Consider the following 14,058-nt stretch of genomic DNA (forward strand, 5'->3'; position numbering starts at 1 on the left):
CTGATTTAAGTGGCTGCTGTTAGGGAATAAATTACATTTGCTATGGTAGGAGATGCAAGGTGTTTTTCATGATCACCTAACTCTTGAGTCAAGGAGATTTAGGATCAATAACTGAGGCGGAGGTTGTTAGGTAAAGCAGTAAATAAAATAAGGGTTAAGGGAATATGATTCACTGATTCCTACAGTGTTTAAGGATATAAATTATTCTTTTAGATACCCTGTTCCTTTTCCCCCCTAAAGTTTTTCCATATTGCAACATAGTTCTCACAGCTTGTCCGACAGCTATTTCTATTTTTTTTTCTTTTTTAAATCCTGCTCCTATTCATCCCTAAAGGATTGCAGAAGAGTTAAAATCTTCCCGGTTGAAAACCTGTACTTGACTTGAGTCTCCGGGCACCGGAGAACCATTTCCTGTGATTGCAGCAGAGAGAGATAAAATTCCACTGTGGTGGGAATAAACCGAAATTAGATCAAAGATTTCCGGATAATTAAGAGTTCCAAACCAAAACGTCTTTTGCTGCTTTCCGATTGACTCTCGGGTTGTTTTTTGTTTTGGTTTTTTTTTTTTTTTAATTCCCAGGTAAACAGGGCAGGAAGCCAAATTTACCTATCAAAAACAACAATACAAATTGAAAGCGTGACAAGAGCTGAACCGCATTTGCATCCACTGCAATTCCCCGCGCAAACCTGTACCACCCCGCAAGCAGAGGGCTCGGGAGGCGCCTGGCTGGCTGAACGCTTCCTCCGCGGACACACGGATGGCTAGCACAGGTGGATGGAATTGGCGGGTTATGGGGTTTGAGCTTCTAGCTCTTCTGCCCTGAAGCAGCTCAGCGCCTAGTTTTGGGTTAGGAGGTGCAGAGAAGCCGGCCGGCAGAGGCGGCAATAGAGCGAGCTCCGGGCTCTGGCACGGCTGCCGAGGGCCCCCCGCTCAGCCCCGTGCCCCCGATGGAGAACAGGAGCCGCCAGCTCCCGCGCTATAAAAGCCAGGAGAGGCCCGGGGTGGGGCTGGCGTCAGCGGGAAATGTCTCCCTGGAAGCAGGTACGTGTCCGCGCCCTGCGCGTTTGGGAGGGCTCGGGGCGGGGTGCGGGGCCGAGCACACCGGGGCTGCTGCGGTCCCTCCCCGCCGGCGGGGCCCGGGAGCTGCCCCGCTCTGCTGCGGCCGCGGGGGGAGCCCGGCCCCGGCCCGGCGCCGCAGCCCCGGCGCTCCCCGCCTCCCGAGCCGGCCGGGAGCCGCAGCTGGCAGCGGCCGGAGGCGCAGCTCCGCGGGCGGCGGCCGTGCCTGGCCGGGCTGCCCGCGCCTCCCGCCGCCTCGTCGGTAGCGGCACGGATCGCCTCCGTCCTGCCCCCGCGGCGGGAAGGGCAGCTTAAGCGGAGCCCTCCTTCAGCCGCCCCGCATCCCGAGGAACGGCTTGTTTTCCTGCCCGGATGATGGATTTCTCCGCAAGGTCATCCCTACCCGCGGCGGCGGTGTGCCCACGTCTCCCCAGGAGCCGCCGCGGAGGTAAGGGGTGGGGGAGCGGAGCGGGCACCGTGAGCACCTACACGGCACACACACACCGCACACTGATACACACACACACACACTCCAGCGAAGGCGTTCGGCGCCGGAGATTAGTGGGGTGGGTGCCGGGGCGAGGCGGGCGTGCCTCGCCCTGCGGGCAGTGCACGGCGCGGGAGTCCGAGCCGGGAGGACCGAGCCGCGCCCGCCGAGCGCATCCCGCGGAACCGAGCCGGGCGGGAGGGTCTGCGGCCACCGGGCCGCCCCCGAGGGTGCCTCTCTCATCCTTTGCTCGCTTTTACCGGTGCTTCTAGGCGATTTCGGCTCACGCGTGGAACTGTGCGCGGAAAACTTAAGAAAAGAAATAAAAAAGGTGGAGGGAATAATGATGAGATGCGCCCCCCCCCCCCCCACCGCCGGGACGGGCCGGGGGGATGCGCCGCGCGGTCGCCACGGCAACGTGCCCGCGGCCACGATGTCGCAGCGCGGAAGATGCCCTGGAGGCGGCCGCCGCCGCGGGGGTAACCCCAGCGCCGCCTTCCGCCGCCCGGAGCGGGGATTGTGGCCGAGGGGCGTCCCCCGGGCCCATGCCGGGCGGACGCAGCGGTGAGGGTGAGCTGGGCAACTCCCGGGTGGCTGTCGGCGGAGCCTGGGGATGCCTGGACTGCAGTGTGGCGGCTCTCGGCCGGGAGCGGGAGGGTCCGTGAGGGTTTCGAGCTGGTTTGGCATGGTCAAGGGGCATCGCGCCATGAGAGTTTGCCGGGTAATGTCATTTTTGCTAGGCTCAGGGCGTTGGGGCTAAGTGTGAATTCCTCACGGCCTTTTCTTTCTCTTGCTGTAGTTGGTGACAAAACTACTGATGATGACAGCTCCTGGTCTGTGACTTGTGTTGTCCACATTCAGCATGTGTTCTGTGCCTCATACAGGCCGTGGCTTCATTAATGCTTTATTCCTTCATCCTTTTTTTTGGCAAAGAAGATAACAATGCTAGTGGTGTGTTTTTTAGTCTTAAGATAGTACTATGATCCCATAGCCTAACCTCTTCCATAATATAAAGCTGAGACTATTCCCCAATGATTCCAAGGTCTGGCCCACCAGCCTCTTCAAACGGTCTTGATTTAATGACTTCCAACGATGGGAATTGACTACATTCCTGGATAATTGGCTCCAATTTTTAATAGCTTTGTTAAACGTTTGCATCTCTTTTCCACTTTGAACTTTTCTGCCTTCATCTTCTAGCTACTGGATCTTGTAATGTTTTGCCTGTCAGATTAAATAGCTATCTAGCTTCAGATCATCTCTCTCTGCTCAAGTATTTAAGGGCGGTAATTAAATAGCCACTTAACATTGTCTCTGATGAGCTAAGTAGACCTGACTCTCTTGGTCTCTCCCTGGAATGCAGATGTTCCCCAGGAGAAATGTCTGGGCTGCTCTTCTCTGAGCCTCCATCACCGTCCTTGCTGGTCTCCGGTGCTGCACAGTGGATTCCAGGAAGGCCCTTGTTAATGTCACGTGTGGAGATAATAACCTCGTGCACAGTATTCCCCTGTCTATTCACCCAGTGGTACAGACTTTTCTTTCCCACGACTACGTGGTGGGAACTTCTGTTCCATTAGTTACAGGCAGTGATCCCTGCACTTTTTTGCTAGCCAAGGTTTTCTCGGAAGCTGGTTGCCTGTCCCGTAAGGAGCATTTGAATTAAATATTTCTAAATGTATAGCTTTGAATCTGCCTATATTAGAGTGTTTTTTCCCTCCTCAGATTACCTCACTTCTGTGGAATCTGCAGCTCAGGAGTCACAATAGACCTCTGGTGTCCTCTAGAAGTCAGAAGGCTTTCTTTTCCCAGTACCTCCCTTCTAAAGGTCTGTCTTCTCCCCCAGCCAACTTCAAATAGTTTTAAGGTCACCTGGAGTAAATGGTACCAAAAAGTTATACTGAATAATGTACAAAGTGGAGGTGCCCATTACGTTAAATTGCTTTTGGAACTGCTTTTGTTCAGCTGTGCTTCCAAGCCTTGGTGACAGAAAAAGAGAACTGCTTTCCTGTCTTAAAGAGCTGTAAACCCACCACTGGCTATGATGTCTAGGCTGCATCACTGTTTTGTGAGTCTTTAACTTGAATGTTGTGACTTTTACTTGCTCTGAAGTGTGCTTAAGCCTGGACTTAGAGCTTTCTAGAAAGCACAATATGTGAGAGCATGGGCCAGAGGTAGGTGGCTTTGACAGAATATTATCAATTTTTCTAGCAGCATACAGCATCTTGAATCTCAACAAAAGGCTAAGATTGAGTAGTCTGAAGGCACCTTCTGTGGGAGATGGTACAAAACAAAGATCTTTGAAATTAATTTTTTTTGTTGTTTGTGTTGGGTTTTTTTTTGTTTGTGTGGGGGTTGTGTGTTTGTAATCACCTTGATTTGCCCTGTCTACAAGCTTAATGTGGAGTGAGGGATGGTGATGTAAGATGTCTGAAAATTAAAGGTTTTTACCTTTGCAGACCATCCCATGGAGTAAGTGTTATGACTATGTCCTTGAGTAAGGTTTGTTTGTTTGAATAAAGGTAGGTTTCAGCCTTTAGAATGACCTAGTTGTCTTTGAAGTGTTAAAATTAAGAAAAGTGCATTCTGATTGTGTAATGACTTAAAAGTCAGAATAAAGAGTGTTCTTGAAATTTCATTAAGATGTTTTTATTACAGGTCCCAGAAAATGTCTATTAATAAGATTTCATTAAGTATAGACAGTGATGCCCTAAATATAAATAGTGATGGACCCTTAAAAGGTCTGAAAAATCATCTCAGAGCTCAGATACCACATTGGATTGAATAGAGCTCTAGAATTATGGTGAATTTTCTACAGGCCGGTGTCTTAGGAATTGTTTTGTCAATTGTTTGTCCAATGTACATCCCCCCAATATCAAATATGTAAATGTTACTACCTGAGAGGTAGCTTTCCCTCACCCATTCAAACTCAGCTTCTGTCCCACAGATTGGGCTAATATCTCTGAACCTTTTCAACATATGCTTTCCCTTCTCATGGCTGCACCTTTTCTTCAACTCATTTTGCAATCAGAAGAATATGCGTGTGTTTCCTTAGGGTGGCTGGTCCCAAAAATTACACATTTCTGAATTATAAAGCCCATCCAGAGTCAGCCTAGCATTAAGAATAGTGGCTGTTAATTAATCCTACAGGGCCAGAACAGACAGAAGATAGTATTTTTGAGTCTCAGACTTGCTGAACGCTGTCCAGTGAGTGCTAGGTTAGAGAGGTTTCACTACCAAGATACTATGGCAGTGGTAAAATTTGTCAGATTTGGGTCCTGCAACTGTTACTAACACTGTTATTTTTAGGAACATAAACTCCCTCTGTCAGACTCAGCCAAAGCTAAGGGGAACAACAGCCTGCCTCCAGTCTGTGAAATCCTTACTGCTGTAGGAGTACAAGCAATCTGCTTGTAGTCTCACAGCTACAGACAACAAAATTTCATAACTGAGAATTATGCTCCTAGCAGAACATCACTTCTTAACTTATAACTCCCACACTAGAAGCAGAGTTAGAATATAGGCTGATTCTGCTGCCTTTGTGGATTTAAGAGCAATCCTGAATTAAGACCTGATGTTAACTAACTTAAGTAAACATCACCTTCTTGAGAGTCAGAACAAAACAAAAAACGGGAAAAAAAAGGATGATTTTATTTGGGGAAAACAAGTTCTGGACATGTTCTGAAAGAAATTAAGTTGCTATCCAATAGAAGTTTTTTAAAGTATATGTAAATACCATTTACTTTTGCAAATAGTAAAAATAGAAAAGGTCTACATATGTTTTATTATATATTATGGACTTTGAACTCGGTAACAGTTCTATAGAAACAAACTCTGGTACTGATTAAAAATTGAATCACACATGATCAGTTACTTATTAACATCGTCTTATTTGTCTCTTGGGAGTCTGTGGCTAGTAGCTCACATTTGTAAATTGGCAGCAGATCCTAGAGGGTTGAGGTGTCAGCATGCTGCTGAGTAAATAGGGAAGAGAATGCAGTGCCAACACCTGCAACTCCGTGCAGGCTGTGGGGGAGAAAGGCAAAGAAGAAGACGGGCACCTAAGTAGGAATGACTGGGAACCAGCATAATACCATTTTGCACCTATTTGTCCTCTGTCAGCCGTGGACACATGCACTTGATGAGAATAATTAAGTGCAGGAAAGAATGCCAGAAATGACAAATATTACCGTGCATTGTGGTAAAAGAGTGCTACGTGATCACAGGGGACAGATTCAGTTCTTTCCCCTCATCTTCCTCATGCCTCTAAATCCGTGATCCTGTGCAACAAAACTTGGTGGCAGGTATGGAAGCTATTACCACAGCCAGTATCAGCCAGACATCCAGGAAGATACAGTATCCATTAAATTATCCAGGAAAAAGTGTCTGTATCTATTATATCCCCAAGTGTAATTGTTAGCAACACATGTTACTTGTCCCAATTGTTTACTGTACTTATTATACATTAGTAAAATGTGGTAGTAACAGTTGAGTTGGCCTGTTTCCTCCCTCTGGCAGTAGTTCTTTTAGAAGAACAAGGAGTTAATCAAGGGGGGGCACAGCCATCCCAGTGCTCTGTTAAACTGCCAGTATCTGTGCTTCCAGCATCACTGCACACTGTTGGTGTCCCTGTCTAACACAGCGGAGACCGGCTCTGAGCTGAGGCTGAAAGCTTCTATCACTTGGCAAGTGCTAACAATTTATTTTCCACTCTAAATTATATCACTGTTGTCTAGCTTTGGGCAAGAAATATTATGCTGAGGGAGTGGGGAAGTTTTGTAGATGAGCATTGTTAGAAGTATGTGTTCTGAGATATTTATCGTCCCCCTCTCGGGTAACCCTCATAGTCAAACTCAACTAGGATAAAACAGATATAGGGCACATTGCAAGACAGGAATCTTCACTGTGGTCTGGTGACTTCCTGATCCAGGAAGCAGCAGCATTGCTAAGTTTAAAATCATTCATATTGTCTGTGGATTGATTGTGTTTACATAGTAATAACACACTCCCTCTCATTTGTGTGCCTATATATTAATGCACACACACAAGTTGTGGGAAGAGCAGTGTTCCCTGAAGCATTGGTAGTCTGGATGATTCTGGCAAGAGCTATTTTAGTGCTTCAGTTAGCTACAGCTATGAACTAAAGCGTAGGTCAGGACTGAAGTAACTAGTGTAGGACACATTCCTTAGAGAGCCTGCAACCAGGAGTATTCTTATTTTCTGAAGAAAACATATATCAAACATAAGCAGAACATAGTGACCAAACGTTCAGCTTTGGAAGGACAGATTTAACTTATTTTCCCTTTTGCTGTTTTGTTTTGGGCTTGGCCTTTTTTTTTTGTTTTGTTGTTTTGGTTTTTTTTTCTGCTAAATGAACAAGGTGTTTCTATAAATATAGAGAAGTAATCAATGTTTTATTGAATTCTCACAGTGACACCTCTATCCTTAGATTCTCCTGTAGCTCAGTGATGGTAATTAATATTGTCAGCTCTTCAAAATCATCATGCAATTATCACTAGCTGGCATTTTTATCAGGATGAACAGGATGGCTTTCTATATGCACATGTGCCTTCCTACTTCTTTTGGAGGACATTAAACAAACACTGGCTACTGCAGTTGGAATCCCAGACTGCATTCTAATGGTGAAAGTCTTTTTTTTCCAGTGATGCCAATGTGCAAACAAACAACTTTCAGTTTGTAAAAGGGAATTCAAGGAAAAAAAGGCAAAATTAAACAAGGAGATGTGCAATTATTTTTAATATTCTTCATGCAAATACCTAACAGATTCAAACAGAGGGCATGAATACTATGCTGCATTATGACTAATCTTAAATGGATACTATAAAAAGCAATGGTTGATCTCAATGATGACAGTGAAGTCAGTGAAGAATTAATTCAGGAATTTACTGGTGACTCCAGGACCCCTCTTTACATGCAGGAAGTAATCACTAGAAAGCTGAGAAAATCAGTCAAGATGTTATCATGGAAACAGTGGTAATTTCCAACACAGGAAAACAAAGGATCTGCTGTTTACCTTAAATTTGCATAAACAGGAGTAAATTCATTAACATTTATGTGGGAAAAAACATGTGGTTAGGCATGATTTTCAGATGGTTGGATTTTTCCTTTCCTGGGTGAAATGGAGAAGGAAAATAACAGTAGACTGGTTACTAATCTGGTTTTACATGGTTTTGGGAAGAGATGAATGTTCCTCTTGATAGCAAGTAGAGCTGGCACGTGGTTTCTCTGGTCAGGGAAATGTGGTGTCTGCCAGCTTTGGGGTCAGCAGGGTCCTTTAATATAAAGCCAGCTTGACTGAAAGTTATTTTCTACTCATGGGCAGTCATTTTTGTCTTAGTAAAGAAAATGTAAAATGTTTTGAAGTTCAAGGACAAGTGCTTTACCTTCAGTGTATTGCCAATGAGATCTTAATGCAGAAAGAAGTATGTCTTCTGTGTGCTCAGAAAACCAGCCCTCCCCTTCCACAGGGCCCCAGGACTGTGGAGTTTTGCTAAAAAAAGGGTCAAGTAACAGATGAAGTCTGTAAAGTTGGTATAACAGAGCAGGTAAGAAATTTTCCAGCAAAGAAGGTGATGTGGGTGGGGCACTGTTGCATTTTAGCAAGTCCCTGTTTTCTCAGACTACTGGAGCTCCAGTTCAGAGCAGCTTCTAAGATGGCCTTTGGGCACTGAGGAATGAGTTAGATATCACCAGGTCCCAACTTCAGGAAGTGGAGAGGTGTAAAAGTCGTCTAAATCTTCCCAGCTCAGCTCTCCTAGAAGCAGTCTGGCCATTGAGGACTTAGCCAGCCCTTTGGCTAGAAAATGAAGGATAATCTCACTTTAGTATTTAACAAACTAAAGGGTCACTTTCATTGCAGTCACTCTCCTTTCTCTGAAGTTTCATGAAAAACTTTACCCAGTTGAAAGATTAAGGTTGAGATGACTCATTAAGAAAATAAATGGAATGTAATAGGCATGCTGGGGAGTGTAGTAAGGGGTAGAAGTAATACTGATGAAATACTTGTCAGAAAGATGATAGTCTTGGGAAGAGCTGCATGGAAACAAGATGACAGAATTATTCCTCTCCAAAAGTCTGGCATTTCAGAACTTTTTATAATACTGCTGCACACCACAGCCTCTCCATGTTGATTAAAATAAAAATGTTAATCTTGCCCTTGAGGTTAATAGTTAGGGAGTATCTGTTAAAAGCTGTTGAAGAGGCTATGAAGGTTTGCAGAGTTTGAGGACACACATTTCTGCTCAAGCTAAGCAGTAGCCTTACAAGATCTGCTGTTTCAATACTCCATAAAACAGCATCAGTTTCCCTCTGTCCATAGGGACAGGTATCCCATCTACAAAGCCAGCTGTGGTAACTTCTGACAATTCTCAGTTGCAGCACCAAAGGGGTTTTCACAGAAGGGTTAAGAGGTGTTTCAAAGAGTCACATCAGGTGCGTGGTGTGGCAGAATAAAGTGACCAGGCTTTCAGGTCCCTGTCTGCTGTCCCATTCTTCAAATAAACCTGCTCATACCATAAGTGAGAGCATTAGTAACTGCAAATGTGCTTTCATCTACCTCAGCCGAGAGCTGCTTAGTCTTGGAAGACCATACCTGCATGTGATGACTTCAGGTCAAGACTGTGCAGAATCTATGCTGTTATCTCACGCCTGAGAACACTGGGTTCATCAGCTAAATTCAGCCTGTAGTTTTGGCCATGTGCTAGTGGTGCTAAAAATGCATGAGGATGCACTGTGAACTATGACTGAGAAATAAAAATGGTTCGTTCATTTCCTGAGGAGTCAAGCAAGCTGCATCAGGAGCTGCAGAGAAGTTTTAACAAATGAGTATTACAAAAGGATTAGCTTCATTAATTTAGCTGCTTGTGCTTTTGGCTCTCAGGAATTAATCCAGCCTTTATTGAATGTTTTGAGTCTCAATTAGTTTGATGCCTTGGAATGGGAAGGGACAAGCAGTTTCCTCCTGCATATAGCAGGCATAGAAACTCAGAGATGGTCTTTCCTTTGGTGAGAAAATTGGTTTTTATTTCCTCTCTGGGTTCAGGGTACACATCAACTTAAAAGGAACAATTCAAACCTCAAGTCATGGGGCCACTCTGCAATAAAAGCAGATAATATCCTATCATAAAGCCTGGGAGCTTTCCCTCAGAAATATTTTTCTATTAAATGGTCTATTTGAGAATTGCTTCCAGCTGGACCATGCTTGGTTATTATCACATAAACATGTGAGCTGATATTGGGAAATAGAACAGTATTTATCCAGTTCAAAAGATGCTCTTAATATGAAGGGCCTCAAGGGAATATTGCTTGGAAAACAAATTTTCATAATAAAATGACCTATTTTAGAATTACAGTTTTCCATGCTGGGGGGGACAGGAAGGTAGCAGGATGCTTGCCAAAGAGATGGACAATAAGCACACTCACACTTGTCCCTAATGAGAAGATGAGTGGACTGAATGTGTTCATGAGATACTACCCTGGGGTTTTGGGGTTTTTTTGTTGTTTGTTTGGGATTGGGTTTTGGTTTGGTTTCTTAATTATTTTTTTCACTAGATTCCTGCATGCAGACTATTTGTATGTGTTTTCTGTATCCAGATTGGCATGCCTGCGGGAATGTGAGCAGACCTTCCTACCAGCAGCCAGCTCAAACATGTCGATGACAGGGAGAGAACCCACACAATGTCTGAGCTGTTCCTTAAAAAGCCTTAGGAGAAGAAAATTAAGTAAAAGGACAGCAAAGCTAATAATAGTTTTGTTAAGTATGTATCAGGAAAGCAAGGTTCAATTACATTATGCCTCTAATATTATGATCTCAAGAAGGGAGCTCTGTAAGAACTGTTATTTGCTGTTACTCATCAGTTCCTTCTGTGTGGATGCTCCAGGACAATTCATGTGGTGGTGTTCCTCCAGAAGCAGAGCCTGCCTTCTAGTGACTAATGAATGCCACCTACTCAGCCTCAGTTTGTCTCATATTTGTCTGTTGAAACCCTTCTTTTTTCTCAATGTGATCTATAATCTTGACTCCAGCAATCAAAATTAGTCTTTAATGACCACATGAGTTCAACTAGTTGGCAACAGAGCCACACTGGTTATTGTAAAAATCGTATCAGAGTCAGTAGCTAACATGCTGCTCAGAGCAGGAAACTTAATTAGATGGGTGATATTTGACCTTGCAGATAAAGGCTGTAATTCCTTTATAGTTTACTGTAAGTATAAATCCGGCCTTTTACCACAGGTATCTAACCAGAGCTATTAAATTAATATGAAATTGTTCCAAACACCGTAGTTGCCATTCTGACAGGAAGCCAAACCACATCATCCTTTCAGTCATCCTGTCACAGATGTCTGATTCATAATGAACATAGAGCAGATGAGGTAGAGATGAATGAAAAGCGTCTGTTTTCTAGTAGACCATAGGATGACTCTTGCACTGTGAAGTTAAAGACACAATTAAATGTGTCTTGGGGAAAACCTGTTAGCTTACATTTGGAGAGCATTTGGAAGAAGAAATGCACTTGAAAATGTGCATCACTCTTTGAATTAATGCAGGATCGACATTTGTATGTTGCATGGGGAATTTCATTCATGGGCTTCTGAGCTGACCTCCAGGACCAGAATTCAGCTAAGATAAATATCTTGAGGTCACCTAATCTTGATCTTAAATTCTTCACTGTTGACACTTGTGTTAATTGGTTATATACACTTAATGACTTAATAAGTTATATACAGTTAATTCCATTTTGAGAGAGAATTTTCTGTTTGTGACTGAAAAGAGGGAGCTCTTTGGGAAAATGGGCTTTCTCCCCTTATGCATGTGCACATTTTTTAAAGTTAAGTCTATTTGGTGTTTTTTGTTTGTCTGAAGGTTTTTGGTGTGGATTGTTTGGTTTTGCTTTTTTGGGGGGGGTTTTTTTTATGTCCCTATACACAGAAAAATACTTTCTGTATGATCAGAGAGCAGCCTTTTGAATTGTGTTTGACATCAGTCAGCCATTAAAAGAGAGTGACTTTACCAAGAAAACCCCAGGAAATGGGAAAAAGTGCTCATCAGAGGCTTAGAAAGACAAGGCAGTGCTTACACTATTCAACTTGAACATGCAACATGAGGCAGCAAGAGATAGGAACATGGTCAACATCAGAAATACTTAAAACTGTCTTTCAAAAATGATGCTATACCATGGTGCAGAAGACAATTTTAAAATAACCATTTTTGAACAGTTTCCTGGCCTTTAGTGATATGAAGCTGTGAAATGGTCTGGCAAGGAGCACACAGTGAGAGACAGATGGGGAATCAGTGCTAGAAGAGCATTCGAGCCTAGGTCCAGGAGGCAGAGGGCCAAAAAATTTCTCTTATCACAGGGACCAACCAACTCACTTTCCTCTGCATATTCTCTCTTTTTTTCTTTTTTTTTTTTTTTCTGGAAGTGCAGGTCTCCCCTTCACCCCTTATCTCCTCCTGCCTTCTTACCCAGAGAGAATTCACTCAGCAGCTGTAGAGCTATGTCAGCCTCATAAATGGAATGAAGTCACTGAATTTGTATGGGAGAAGGCTGGTCTTCTCAAGGTCAGCATTAACACTCTGGTTTTGTGGGAGAAACTTAGGACTGAGGCATGGTAACCTTGAAATTCAACAGCTGGGCCATTTCATCTAGTTGCTTCCCAGGAAGAAGGCCAGAAGCCTAATGAATTTCTAGGTGTTGCAGTTTCTCCCTTAAAAAAAAAGGCAAATCTCTCACATGAGGGGAAAAGAACACATTTTCTGTCCTTCTGGAGCAGGAAAAGGGTGAGAGTTTTGAAGTGGTGATGGGGGATTTTTCAGCCCATCTGCAGTGCTAATCAGACATCTGTCTCTAGAGCCGCCTCACATGGCAGTCTGCATTTGCAAAAATATTTTTCTCCTATTGACTTGGAGTAGAACAAACCTAACAGTTTTCCTGTGGCTGCCCACACCTGTGGCTCTCAGGATTGTTAATAAACTGATGAGGGACCAGGGTGAAGAGAGCTGAGATAATGAAAATGAAGCGACAGTAATTAACTGGACTGTGCTGACCAGCAGCTGAGCAGGGATGGAGGACAAGGCTTCCCACCTTAGTGACAGCCAGGCTGCTTGGAGTGTGGCCTGGGTGTTTGATAATATGGTTATACAATGAACACCTGATAAATTGCTCTTAGTTTCCCAGCTCTGTAGCCTGGCATTACTTGGTCCTCTGACACAATCTGCCTCTGTCTACATAATACTGCCATTTGTTCTTGGTCTGCTCTGAGTTCTCTTGCTCTGGCACACAGGCTACAGGTTTGTAGGAGAGGTGTTTCAGAACAAATTGCCAGCCTTGGTCTCTGCAAGAGAAGCAGCTCATCTGTAAGAGGATGAAAAGATAATTGAGTTGCTGGCTCAGTATCTCATTGACTGCTGCCCTGTTTACCCTGGATGTCCTGTTCTCTCTTGTCATTCACACCCCATCTGATCTCACACCCTGCCTGAGCTTTCTGAAGAGCAGGAGCAACAACAGAGCCCTTTCCAAAAGTGCTTACCTCCTTGTATGAACTCTTATGAATCTGCAGCGGTTGCAGTACTTTTCTTGGGTGGAGTATGTGCAAGTACTTTTCCTGGGTCTGCAACATCCTTTGCTTATTCAGCTTTAAGGTGGTTTTCTGGGGTTTGGTTTTTTCCCTTTGCAAATGCTAGCAGCGGCATAGTCTGTACACTTGTTTTGTTTTCTGTCTTTTGTTTAGCAGAGGTCTCTTTCCCTCTTTGTAGATTCAGGACTTGAATGTATGAAGGTAAGGAACTAATTTAAATATTTTTTCAGTAATGTTGCAGAGAGGGATCACTAAAGCCAGAATTGCCAGGCTCATGATTGCACAGCTTCTAGTAGCAGATGATGAGATGTGGAAGAAAGGTGTTCTGTACTTAAATCACTGGCATTAGACCCTGGCTGTCACATAGCTTATTCTGTGATCTTCATCTGTGTTAGATTGTATTGAAGAGGCAGGAAAAGTAGAGGTTCCTACCTTTGCTCTGTATCTTTTCTGCTTGAGTGATGAATGCTTAGTATCTCTATGCTCACATATAGCATCCAGCAAAATGGCAGAGTGTGTTAGAACCTTCTGGCATTTCTTGGATAAGAACGGGAATAAAAAAATTGTATTTGCAAAAATATTGAGCAACTTTTGAATCCTAGTGGCTTTACTGGTATCTCTGATTATTTAGCACCTTTTAGCATCGGACTTCTTTGATTCCCATGCCCAGCTTTAATCACTCAGATTAGGCTAGATAACTATCTTTGTTAGCACATATATCAGATTTTATATATATGTGTATGTCTGTCTTCAGTCATGTAAGTATGCATAGTTTGTGGTAATTCAAATTGTATCCGTAAACGGGATGTCAATAAAAATAAACAGGTCAGAAGGCTGCATTCACAGCTGTCAGATGACTGGTTGAAGTATCTAGTATTTATCTTCAAGGAGGTCCTATGTGGAAATAAACCATCTTGTTTGG

At 43.8% G+C, this 14,058-nt stretch overlaps 1 protein-coding gene across 1 annotated transcript in view; it reads left to right on the forward strand.

The window, feature by feature from the left end:
• Window positions 1–1,367: 1,367 nt before the first annotated feature.
• The window catches only part of GPRIN3 (GPRIN family member 3), a 28,214-nt gene continuing 15,523 nt past the window's right edge, over window positions 1,368–14,058 (forward strand). The window contains exon 1 of the mRNA XM_062493846.1: window positions 1,368–1,505. The gene's annotated coding sequence lies outside the window, so the exon portion shown is untranslated. The remainder of the gene's footprint in view (window positions 1,506–14,058) is intronic.

The sequence above is a fragment of the Cinclus cinclus genome, chromosome 5 (genome assembly GCF_963662255.1).
Source record: "Cinclus cinclus chromosome 5, bCinCin1.1, whole genome shotgun sequence".
In the NCBI taxonomy this organism is placed as follows: domain Eukaryota; kingdom Metazoa; phylum Chordata; class Aves; order Passeriformes; family Cinclidae; genus Cinclus; species Cinclus cinclus.